Source organism: Coregonus clupeaformis, unplaced genomic scaffold, assembly GCF_020615455.1.
Source record: "Coregonus clupeaformis isolate EN_2021a unplaced genomic scaffold, ASM2061545v1 scaf0183, whole genome shotgun sequence".
Classification (NCBI taxonomy): domain Eukaryota; kingdom Metazoa; phylum Chordata; class Actinopteri; order Salmoniformes; family Salmonidae; genus Coregonus; species Coregonus clupeaformis.
The window spans coordinates 347501-360000 of NW_025533638.1; the positions used below are offsets into that span (position 1 = coordinate 347501).

General features: G+C 48.6%; 1 pseudogene; it reads right to left on the reverse strand.

Moving 5' to 3' along the window:
• LOC123484015 overlaps positions 1-12500 on the reverse strand; it is a 27829-nt pseudogene that overhangs the window by 9904 nt on the left and 5425 nt on the right.

Genomic DNA, 12500 nt, shown 5'->3' on the forward strand with positions numbered 1-12500 from the left:
CCCTCCCTCCCTCCCTCCCTCCCTCCCTCCCTCCCTCCCTCCCTCCCTCCATCCATCCATCCATCCATCCAACCATCCATCCATCCATCCGACTCTCTTGCTGTCAGACCTCCTCCTGTCTGTCCTGGTAACTCTGTCGTCTGTGTGTGGACCACTGGCCTCCTACTAGCTACAGACCTGAAGTCAACATCAAATCAACATCAAATTTGGGTTGATAGATAATTGAGTTTGGTTAAACCAAACCTGGTAAACATTCCTGCTGATGATTGTGTGGTTGAAATCTGGGTTAGAATTAGATCGAAAGGTTAAGGTTTATATAGCGTCCCACTCAACTCCTTGACCCTCCCTGTCTCCTCCCTGCCTTGGATGGGCAATCTGAGAACACAGTAGTTATGGGATGGGGTTGCCATGGCGCCAGGGCTAGGGGGCCATGTTTTAGGGTTCAGACTTGTGCTTGAGCACCCAGTGTGCTGATAGTGTGTACAGAACCACAGGGCAGTAATGCAGAGGCGTGACAAACTTTGATTGTGGAGGGGACTGTCCCTATAATGCTTCATGCTAGCCACCTAAACAGTGAGTCAGTGTGTCTCACCTCCTAACAATGAGTCAGTGTGCCTCACCTCTAACAGTGAGTCAATGTGTCTCACCTCCTAACAGTGAGTCAGTGTGTCTCACCTCCTAACAGTGAGTCAGTGTCTCACCTCCTAACAGTGAGTCAGTGTGTCTCACCCCTAAAGTGAGTCAGTGTCTCACCTCCTAACAGTGAGTCAGTGTGTTTCACCTCCTAACAGTGAGTCAGTGTGTCTCACCTCCTAACAATGAGTCAGTGTGCCTCACCTCCTAACAGTGAGTCAATGTGTCTCACTCCTAACAGTGAGTCAGTGTGTCTCACCTCCTAACAGTGAGTCAGTGTCTCACCTCCTAAAGTGAGTCAGTGTGTCTCACCCCTAACAGTGAGTCAGTGTCTCACCTCCTAACAGTGAGTCAGTGTGTCTCACCCCTAACAATGAGTCAGTGTGCCTCACCTCCTAACAGTGAGTCAATGTGTCTCCCACCTCCTAACAGTGAGTCAGTGTCTCACCTCTAACAGTGAGTCAGTGTGTCTCACCCCCTAACAGTGAGTCAGTGTCTCACCTCCTAACAGTGAGTCAGTGTGTTTCACCTCCTAACAGTGAGTCAGTGTGTCTCACCTCCTAACAGTGAGTCAGTGTCTACCTTCTAACAGTGAGTCAGTGTGCCTCACCTCCTAACAGTGAGTCAGTGTGTCTCACCTCCTAACAGTGAGTCAGTGTGTCTCACCTCCTAACAGTGAGTCAGTGTCTCACCTCCTAACAGTGGGTCAGTGTGTCTCACCTCCTAACAGTGAGTCAGTGTCTCACCTCCTAACAGTGAGTCAGTGTCTCACCTCCTAACAGTGAGTCAGTGTCTCACCTCCTAACAGTGAGTCAGTGTCTCACCTCCTAACAGTGAGTCAGTGTGTCTCACCTCCTAACAGTGAGTCAGTGTCTCACCTTCTAACAGTGAGTCAGTGTGCCTCACCTCCTAACAGTGAGTCAGTGTGTCTCACCTCCTAACAGTGAGTCAGTGTGTCTCACCTCCCTAACAGTGAGTCAGTGTCTCACCTCCTAACAGTGAGTCAGTGTGTCTCACCTCTAACAGTGAGTCAGTGTCTCAACTCCTAATAGTGAGTCAATGTGTTTCACCTCCTAACAGTGGTCAGTGTGTCTCCCCTCCTAACAGGGAGTCAGTGTCTCACCTCCTAACAGTGAGTCAGTGTGTCTCACCTCCTAACAGTTAGTCAGTGTGTCTCCCCTCTTAACAGTGAGTCAGTGTCTCACCTCCTAACAGTGAGTCAGTGTGTCTCACCTCCTAACAGTGAGTTAGTGTCTCAACTCCTAACAGTGAGTCAGTGTGTCTCACCTCCTAACAGTGAGTCAGTGTGTCTCACCTCCTAACAGTGAGTCAGTATGTCTCACCTCCTAACAGTGAGTCAGTGTCTCACCTCCTAACAGTGAGTCAGTGTGTTTCACCTCCTAACAGTGAGTCAGTGTGTCTCACCTCCTAACAGTGAGTCAGTATGTCTCACCTCCTAACAGTGAGTCAGTGTCTCACCTCCTAACAGTGAGTCAGTGTGTCTCACCTCCTAACAGTGAGTCAGTGTGTCTCACCTCCTAACAGTGAGTCAGTGTGTCTCACCTCCTAACAGTGAGTCAGTGTGTCTCACCTCCTAACAGTGAGTTAGTGTCTCACCTCCTAACAGTGAGTCAGTGTCTCACCTTCTAACAGTGAGTCAGTTTGTCTCACCTCCTAACAGTGAGTCAGTGTGTCTCACCTCCTAACAGTGAGTCAGTGTGTCTCACCTTCTAACAGTGAGTCAGTGTGTCTCACCTCCTAACAGTGAGTCAGTGTGTCTCACCTCCTAACAGTGAGTCAATGTGTCTCACCTCCTAACAGTGAGTCAATGTGTCTCACCTCCTATGAGCATGGTGCAGATGGAGAAGATCTTCTCTGGTCGGTGTTGGCCGAGGCGTTTCCAAAGCCCACGCTGGTCAGACTGCTCAGAAGCGAAGTACAGCGGCGTCACATAGGAGCTCCTCACCGGCGGCCCGCCTCCCAGCGCCGCCCCGAGACCCCTGAGCCATTCACCTGGCTCCGCCCCGCCCGCTGGCGTTCCATTGGCCGGAGCTGAAGGAGGAGGAGAAATCCTGTCAATCGGCTCTGACCTGATGCGTTCCAGTGATTGTGGGTGGCTGCCAACCCATTCGTTATAGAAGTGTGCATCGAATCAGTGACTCCGAGGAGCGAGGTTAAAGGTGACAGGAAGTAAGGGGTGTCGAGACGTTTTGCCAGTTCATGAAGCCAGCCTGGGGAGAATAGGGTGAAGAGTTAACATTTATATCACTTAGTAGAAATGTCATAGTAATGCAAATTCTTCTGAATGACCTTATTAATGACCTTTAAGTAGGTGCTGCATTAACATGTGGACCAGACACCACGGACCCAAAGGACACAATTAGTATTTGTGTGTGTGTGTAATTTATGTATGTGTGTGTGTGTGTGTGTGTGTGTGTGTGTACGTGTGTGTGCATCCGTGCCTTGAGTGCAGTGGCCCCTAATCATCTCTATCCTACTTATTAAAAAGACTGATGACCTATGCCTTAGTATTTAACAGCAGCTGATACTGACTTAGTATTCATTTATTCTGTACATGCAGAACCAGACAGCACTGTCTCTCTAGTCCCTGGAGTTGTCCATGGTGCTGAAGTATGTTCTGTGTGCAGACCCTGTCCCATGGTGCTGAAGTATGTTCTGTATACAGACCCTGTCCATGGTGTTGAACCCCCATGATATGATTCCTGACCTTCACAGAGCTGTGATCATATAGAGACAGACAGAGAGCGAGACAGAGACAAGAGAGACAGAGACAGAGACAGAGACAGAGACAGAGACAGAGACAGAGACAAGAGAGAGAGAGAGAAAAAAAGAAAGAAAGAGAGAGAGACAGACAGACAAAAGAGAGAGACAGAGAGAAGACATGTTCTGCTGTCTCTCCCAGCCCTCCATCTCCTTTCCCATGTAATCTACCTTCAAATAAACCCCCTCAGACACCCTGTCTGCATCCCAATTCTATAGCCACTGTTCACTAGGTTCAAATACTATTTGAAATCATTTCCAAATACTTTGGCTGTGTTTAATTGAGCTTGCAAGGTGCAATGGAACCAATAGAATAGTTACAAAAGTGCAAACCCCCATTCATCTGGCACTCCAGCCAGGCTAAAGCAAATGCTCAAAGTAATTGAACAATTTCAAATACGATTTGAACCCATGTCTGATCTCCTGGTGTCTTTGTCTGTGAGTCTGAGGGGCTATTCAGGTACATCTAGCCTCGGGGTTGTGAGGTCAGTATTGCAGACACAAACACACACACACACACACACACACACACACATACATGCACACACACACCTCCAAAATACAGAGGTTGGTTGCTAACTGACAGACAGAGAATCAGCTAACTGACAGACAGAGAACCAGCTAACTGACAGACAGAGAACCAGCTAACTGACAGACAGAGGACCAGCTAACTGACAGACAGAGGACCATCTAACTGACAAACAGAGGACCAGCTAACTGACAGACAGAGGACCAGCTAACTGACAGACAGAGACCAGCTAACTGACAGACAGAGGACCAGCTAACTGACAGACAGAGGACCAGCTAACTGACAGACAGAAGACCAGCTAGCTGACAGACAGAGGACCAGCTAACTGACAGACAGAGGACCAGCTAGCTGACAGACAGAGGACCAGCTAACTGACAGACAGAGGACCAGCTAACTGACAGACAGAGGACCAGCTAACTGACAGACAGAGGACCAGCTAGCTGACAGACAGAAGACCAGCTAGCTGACAGACAGAAGACCAGCTAACTGACAGACAGGGACCAGCTAACTGACAGACAGAGGACACAGCGATATTGATCAAATAAACAGTTAAACGGACAATGGAATAGAAAGGGAGAGTAGAATGGAGTGATATGTATGGAAGAGGACAAACTGATCATTGTTAGTTACAAGGTCATGATGCGGCTACGTGATGCCAATATATAACTGCAGAAAATAGAAAACAGTTATCCAAAGTCTCGTGGTTGGATATTGCCGTTCTGGAATCAGGGCTGGAGAAACAGCTCACAACTGTGCTGGAGTTACCATCAAGGATTCACTGTGTCTTTGCATGTGTGGGAAGTTACTAACCATCCAATGTCCCAATAGCTCTTCATTAAGATTGAACTCAATATTCAATAATATACCATCTAATAGGGATTTAGTGTGTGTGTGTGTGTGCACGTGCATGTGTGTGTGTGCGTGTGCATGTGTGTATTTTTAGCCAGGTTAACTCACCATTATCCCAGGAGCTCAGGCTGTTGCTCTCGATCTCCTTGCGTCCGATGAAGTACCAGGCGCCCAGGCCATCCAGTGGGCCAGCAGGCGAAAGTAGACATGAGCAGGGTGAGAACCACAGCACTGTACTCAGAGTAGCGCTCAGCTTCTGGAGAGCCTCAGGAGGCGGAGTAACCGCACTGTCTTCAACAGGTGGACCCCAAAGTACTGCACAGGGGAAGAGGAGGGGGAGGGGACATGAAAGCAGAGGTCAATGGTCATTGGTATTGACTGTGTGTGTGTGTGTGTGTGTGTGTGTGTGTGTGTGTGTGTGTGTGTGTGTGTGTGTGTGTGTGTGTGTGTGTGTGTGTGTGTGTGTGTGTGTGTGTGTGTGTGTGTGTGTGTGTGTGTGTGTGTGTGTGTGTGTGTGTGAGCTCAGGTGTGTGTGTCCTTGAAAGTTGGAAAGTTTGACAGTTGAGCGATGCCTTTGAGGTGTTGTTCTGAGAAAGGTTCTTGGTTCGGGGATCGATGAAGCAGCAGGAGGCTGGTATTGATACAACACTGGACTCCATTAAAGCCTGGGGAGACTTGGGAGTATGACTGACGGCTCAATACATCTCACACAAACATGACCTATACTCACACAGACAGACACACCCCAGTCCCTGGCTAGCTGCACCCCCATGTCTCTATGAAGCCCTTTGGCCAAAGAACAAAGTGATCAGTCACTACTCTGCATGTGTGTTTCTGTGTGTGTGTGTGTGTTTCTGTGTGTGTGTGTGTGTGTGTGTGTGTGTGTGTGTGTGTGTGTGTGTGTGCGTGTGTACAGTATGTGTGCTTGTGTATGTTGTCTTCACGTGTGTCATGCCTGTGTTGTGTGAACGTGCCACACACCCACCACGCTGATATTGAAGGCGTAGAGCAGGTCAAAGGGCAGGGCGGCGATCAGGTCAACAAACAGCCAGGAGGTGGCGTAGTGTACAAAGATAGAGCGGGCTTCATAAACCACCTGACCCGTCGTACTCACATAGGTCGTGCGGAAGTTCAGCACAATGTCTGTACTGAAAAAACACATCATGAGACAGAACAGGACAGAGGGGACATTTGATTGCACCAGCCAATACATAGAACACCAAAAGTACCCAATAAAACCTCAACAAGGACACACAGACAGCAGCACATCAAGTGTTCACGTTAAAAAGGATCTGTGGAAACATTCTGTTTTGCTCCTAGGTAGGATCATTCAACCGTCATTCAACCCAGCAAGCAAAATTTGGCATGGGGGCGTCATAATGGCGTTGTTCCTGGTCATAAGCGGGTTGTAGAGATGTCAGATTACAACCGGATTACAACCAGGTTAAGACATTTCAAATCAAATCAAATTTTATTGGTAACATACACATATTTAGCAGATGTTATTGTGGGTGTAGCGGAATGCATTTACTTTCATGTCTACATCAATATGTCTGGTCAGATAAATGAGATTACAACCATTAGAACACCAGTGGAGACTACTGAGGGGAGGACAGCTCATAATAATGTCTGGAGCGGAGTCCATGGAATGGTATCAAACACATCAAAGACTAGGTTTCCATGTGTTTGATACCATACCATTACTCCATTCAGCCATTATTATGAGCTGTTCTCCCTTAGCAGTCTCCACTGAGTGTCCCTGTTTCCTGTTTTCTAACAGGACATAACTGGTTGCAATGTCGGGTCATGGTTGGGTTGTCACTGAGTGTGTGCGTTTTTTAGATGTCCAGTTTAGGGTGGCAAAATTCAGTTAACTTTCCCCAAATTCCCAGATTTTCCAGAAATCCTGGTTGAAGGATTCGGATTTCCTGCTTATTCCTTTCCGTGTCAGGCGTCTTACAGGCGGGATTTCTGGAAAACCTGTGCATTTTGGGAGTTACCGTAATTTTGCAAGCCTAAACGGGACATCTAAAAAAGCGTGCGCAATCAGTGAACAACCTAACCATGGCGTGTCATTGCAACCAGTTGTGACTGCTGGGTAACAGAGGAAGCCATTTGGTATTTATCTTAGTTATTATAACCTCACAGTTAACAGTCTGTAAACAAGAGGTGAAAATGTTATCAGTCTGTTTAATCAAATACACCAGTGCTCATTGATCTCCTCAAATTATTGGCTGGATGTTAATTAGATAAGGAAGTGCATATCGACCAACCAGGTGAGTTAATGTGATGTGGATTATTATTGGCTGTTGTGGTGATGGCCTGCGTGAATGATGTAATTGTTTATTAAATCAATGGGTGTTTGACCAAATGAGGGTTTGAACCCAGGTCTCCAGCGCCACAAGACTGTGTTAGCCTGCTGAGACAAAGCCTAGGCATTGGCTCTGGGAGCTAACAAAAGTTTTCAGGTCTCCGGCAAGGTTCATCATCGCACAAGTGTGGTTCACTGAACCACCTCTGTTACAGGTGGGTGGGTGTTTGTCTCCTAGTAAAGGTGTGGTAACATTTTGGGGTGGGTTTTTTTCACTCTTACCGATGATGAACAGAATCTCCACCAAGATGTCACTGTAACTGGGGGGGTTGCGAGACCCCGGAGCCACCCCCCTCGTCCCGCCCCTCCACCACAGTGAAGCAAACGTTATAGGGCACGGTGATGGCCACATAGAAAGTGGCCAGGAGGATGAGCCAATCCCAGCCCGCCTTGAAGGTCCCGTAGTGTAGCAGGATGAAGCGAGACTTTGGGGTGGCAGCTACCTTGTACTCAGGGATGGGGTTGGGGGTCGCCCCAAACATCCTCTGGGGAGAAAATGACACATCATAACAACATGAAAACACACACCAAGACATCATCACAGAGGTCAATGAAAATGAGATATTGAATCAATAAAGTCCATGTGGGAGCTTGAGACAGATACGAAGAGGACTGCCATGGGGTGGAAGGAGCTGGAGAAGACTCCCCAGAACAGATGGACAGAAGTCCTGATGACCTATACTCCCAAAGGAGTGATGGGCCTAAGTAAGTAAGTCCATGACTGATAAAGGGTTTATCCTTATGAACAAGCCTGATCCCAGAGCTATTGATGCTGTCTTGCCAAGCGCTATGGTTGCCAAATGGCCAGATAATCACCATAGGAGTTAGCTAAACAGCACCACCAGATCTTGAACCATGGCTACTAATAAAAGTGTTATTATGATCCCAATTTTAGCTCCAAGACTATGGCAGTTTGGAAAAAAAACTAAAAAAGTAAATTGTGCTGATATACTGGTGCACTGAACCATGTCGCGCGCCCGTAGTTTAAGAACTCTGTGGGCAGTGTTAAAAACAATGACGTCATATCTTTATGCACCTTCGCCATTGAAATGTTGAGGAAGTGATTAGTCATAGGAGTGGTGGTTTGATGTTCTGGGTGCTTATATGGGCTGTATTGGACAATATAAGAGTGTTGATAGGATGAGATATGGGCTGTATTGGACAATAGAAGAGTGTTGATAGGGTGACGTGAGATGTATTGGGCAAACATGGGGCTAACTGGGTGATATGAACTGGGTGATATGGGGACGTGTTGGACAACACTGAATGCTGATAGGGTGTGATATGGCACGTGTTGGACATCACTGAATGCTGATAGGGTGAGATATGGGACGTGTTGGACATCACTGAATGCTGATAGGGTGAGATATGTGACGTGTTGTGCAACGCAGAGCTCTAATAGACCCTGCATAATGCATTGCTCTTTACAGTACTATACTGTAATATAGAATTCCAGTAGCTAACTGCAAAGATTTTTGCTGTAAATTTCCATCCATGTGTTACAGTGTACTCACGTTGTTGATCTTGAGCTTGCTCTTGTCCTGTTTTTGCAAGTGTCCAGACAGCTGGTAGAGTACGGCCCGGCTACGCCGGCGGTTGTTGTCAAAGCCTGGGGGGCGGGTGATCTTGTGCACCTCCAGACCTGTCTCCTCGTCTGGGGACAGGCAGGCCGAGGGGTGGGGGTGGAGGGAGACAATATCCTTTTGATGCATTGTAATTAGCTTATTCATTTTTCATCAGATAACTGTCAATGTATCTCTCTCCCTCTCCCTCCAACCCCCTCTCTCCCATTTTCCCTTCATCTGAACCTCCCTCCCTCCCTCCCTCACCAGTGTCTGAGTCTTGTCCATGGTCCCCCTCGTCCTTCTTGGTATCTGTGATGTCCTTGTGGGAGACCAGGAACAGCACCACCTCTCCCTTCTCATTCTTGATGGGCACTATGTCCAGCAGACACCAGAACTGGTCTCCTGAGATACAGACAGACACACAGACAACCAAAGGTCAGAGATAAGGAAAACATATACAGTGAGGGAAAAAAGTATTTGATCCCCTGCTGATTTTGTACGTTTGCCCACTGACAAAGACATGATCAGTCTATAATTTTAATGGTGGGTTTATTTGAACAGTGAGAGACAGAATAACAACAAAAAAATCCAGAAAAACGCATGTCAAAAATGTTATAAATTGATTTGCATTTTAATGAGGGAAATAAGTATTTGACCCCTCTGAAAAACATGACTTAGTACTTGGTGGCAAAACCCTTGTTGGCAATCACAGAGGTCAGATGTTTCTTGTAGTTGGCCACCAGGTTTGCACACATCTCAGGAGGGATTTTGTCCCACTCCACTTTGCAGATCTTCTCCAAGTCATTAAGGTTTGAGGCTGGCGTTTGGCAACTCGAACCTTCAGCTCCCTCAACAGATTATCTATGGGATTAAGGTCTGGAGACTGGCTCGCGCCACTCCAGGACACTTAATGTTCTTCTTCTTGAGCCACTCCTTTGTGGCCTTGGCTGTGTGTTTTGGGTCATTGTCATGCTGGAATACCCATCCACAACCCATTTTCAATGCCCTGGCTGAGGGAAGGAGGTTCTCACCCAAGATTTGACGGTACATGGCCCCGTCCATCGTCCCTTTGATGCAGTGAAGTTGTCCTGTCCCCTTAGCAGAAAAACACCCCCAAAGCATAATGTTTCCACCTCCATGTTTGACGGTGGGGATGGTGTTCTTAGGGTCATAGGCAGCATTCCTCCTCCATACACAGCGAGTTGAGTTGATGCCAAAGAGCTCGATTTTGGTCTCATCTGACCACAACACTTTCACCCAGTTGTCCTCATCATTCAGATGTTCATTGGCAAACTTCAGACGGGCATGTATATGTGCTTTCTTGAGCAGTGGGACCTTGCGGGCGCTGCAGGATTTCAGTCCTTCACGGCGTAGTGTGTTACCAATTGTTTTCTTGGTGACTATGGTCCCAGCTGCCTTAAGATCATTGACAAGATCCTCCCGTGTACTTCTGGGCTGATTCCTCACCGTTCTCATGATCATTGCAACTCCACGAGGTGAGATCTTGCATGGAGCCCCAGGCCGAGGGAGATTGACATTCATTTTGTGTTTCTTCCATTTGCGAATAATCGCACCTGTCACGATCGTCGGTAAGAGAGGAGGATCAAGGCGCAGCGTTGCAGACGAACATACTCTTTATTTATGATAAACGATCAAAACAACAAAACGATAACGTGACAGTCAATGGTCAAACACAAACCAACACGAACAAGATCCCACAACCACTGTGGGCAAACAGCCTGTTTAAATGTGGTTCCCAATCAGAGACAACCAGCCACAGCTGACATCGTTGCCTCTGATTGAGAACCACACTAGCAACAGATGAAATACATAGATCTACACACCCTGGCTCAACATAAAGTGTCCCCAGAGCCAGGGCGTGACAGTACCCCCCTAAAGGCGCGGACTCCGGCCGCGCAGCTTCATCACAGGGGAGGGACCGGGTGGGCACTCCGCTTGGCGGCGGATCCGGCTCGGGGCTGATCCCCACTCCCTCTCCAACCCCCAAAAGTACCCCTGGTCGGTCTGTCCCCGCTGGCCGGAGCTGGACAACACACTGATGGGGCGGTTGCTCTGGCTCCGGCGTGCTGCATCTGACGGTGCCGGACCAGGCACCAGTGGGACAGGCGCGGGCCGTGCGGGACCGGCGGCGCCCACCACTGGCTTGGTGTGGAAAGGCGCGGGCCGTGCTGGATGGCGGCGCAACCACTGGCTTGGTTTGAGAGCAGGGCCGGCCGAACCGGGCTGGCGGCCGCGCACCGGTGGTGGTGCGGGAAGAGGAGCCCGGGCGGACCGGGCTGGCGTGCGCACCCCTGGCTCGGTGCGTGGCAGAGCGGACCGGACCGGGCTGGCGATCGCACTGGCTTGGTCGTGGGCACAGGGCCGGACCGGGCTGGGGACACACACCACTGGCCCTACGCAGGGATCTGGAATGGGCCGGACCGGACTGGTAACACACCCCAGTACCTCTCGCCGTGCCTCTACATCTTCCATCCCCTCTTCGACCAGTGGCCCCCGTAACCTGGCGGCCTCCTCTGCCAACCCGCTGGGCCGCTCTGTCGCGGTCTCCTGCTGGCCCGTCGTCCACGGCGTTAGCCCCCCCCTAAAAATTCTGGGCGTCTCTCCTACCCGTGGACCAGGTCTCCATGTCCCTCGCCAGACTTTCGCCCTTCTGCTTCCAAGTCCGGCCCTTCTCTTCCTCACCCGGCTTGACCCAGTCGAGGAGGCGAAGGAGATCTGCTAGAGATCTCCCTGGCGATGGCTCCTGGACACGCTGCTTGGTCCAGTCTTGGTGGGATCTTCTGTCACGATCGTCGGTAGAGAGAGGAGGACCAAGGCGCAGCGTTGCAGACAAACATACTCTTTATTTATGATAAGCGATCAAAACAACAAAGGCGATAACGTGACAGTCAATGGTCAAACACAAACCAACACGAACAAGATCCCACAGCCACTGTGGGCAAACAGCCTGTTTAAATGTGGTTTCCCAATCAGAGACAACCAGCCACAGCTGACACTCGTTGCCTCTGATTGAGAACCACACTCCAACATAGAAATGAAATACATAATCTACACCCTGGCTCAACATAACAGTGTCCCCAGAGCCAGGGCGTGACAGCACCAACTGTTGTCACCTTCTCACCAAGCTGCTTGGCGATGGTCTTGTAGCCCATTCCAGCCTTGTGTAGGTCTACAATCATGTCCCTGACATCCTTGGAGAGCTCTTTGGTCTTGGCCATGGTGGAGAGTTTGGAATCTGATTGATTGATTGCTTCTGTGGACAGATGTCTTTTATACAGGTAACAAGCTGAGGTTAGGAGCACTCCCTTTAAGAGTGTGCTCCTAATCTCAGCTCATTACCTGTATAAAAGACACATGGGAGCCAGAAATCTTTCTGATTGAGAGGGGGTCAAATACTTTTTTCCCTCATTAAAATGCAAATCAATTTATAACATTTTTTACATGCGTTTTTCTGGATTTGTTTGTTGTTATTCTGTGTCTCACTGTTCAAATAAACCTACCATTAAAATTATAGACTGATCATTTCTTTGTCAGTGGGCAAACGTACAAAATCAGCAGGGGATCAAATACTTTTTTCCCTCACTGTAGGCTCTGTCTCAATGGCCTTGATAATCTGTCCTCTCCTTCATCTGCAATTATCTGGAATAACTGACCAAGTGAAAACGCTAATGATTAGTTTACACAAAAAATTTTTGCACCTGTGAAGTTTTTTTGCCAATCAATGCAGATGAAGGGGAAGAGATGGAATTGA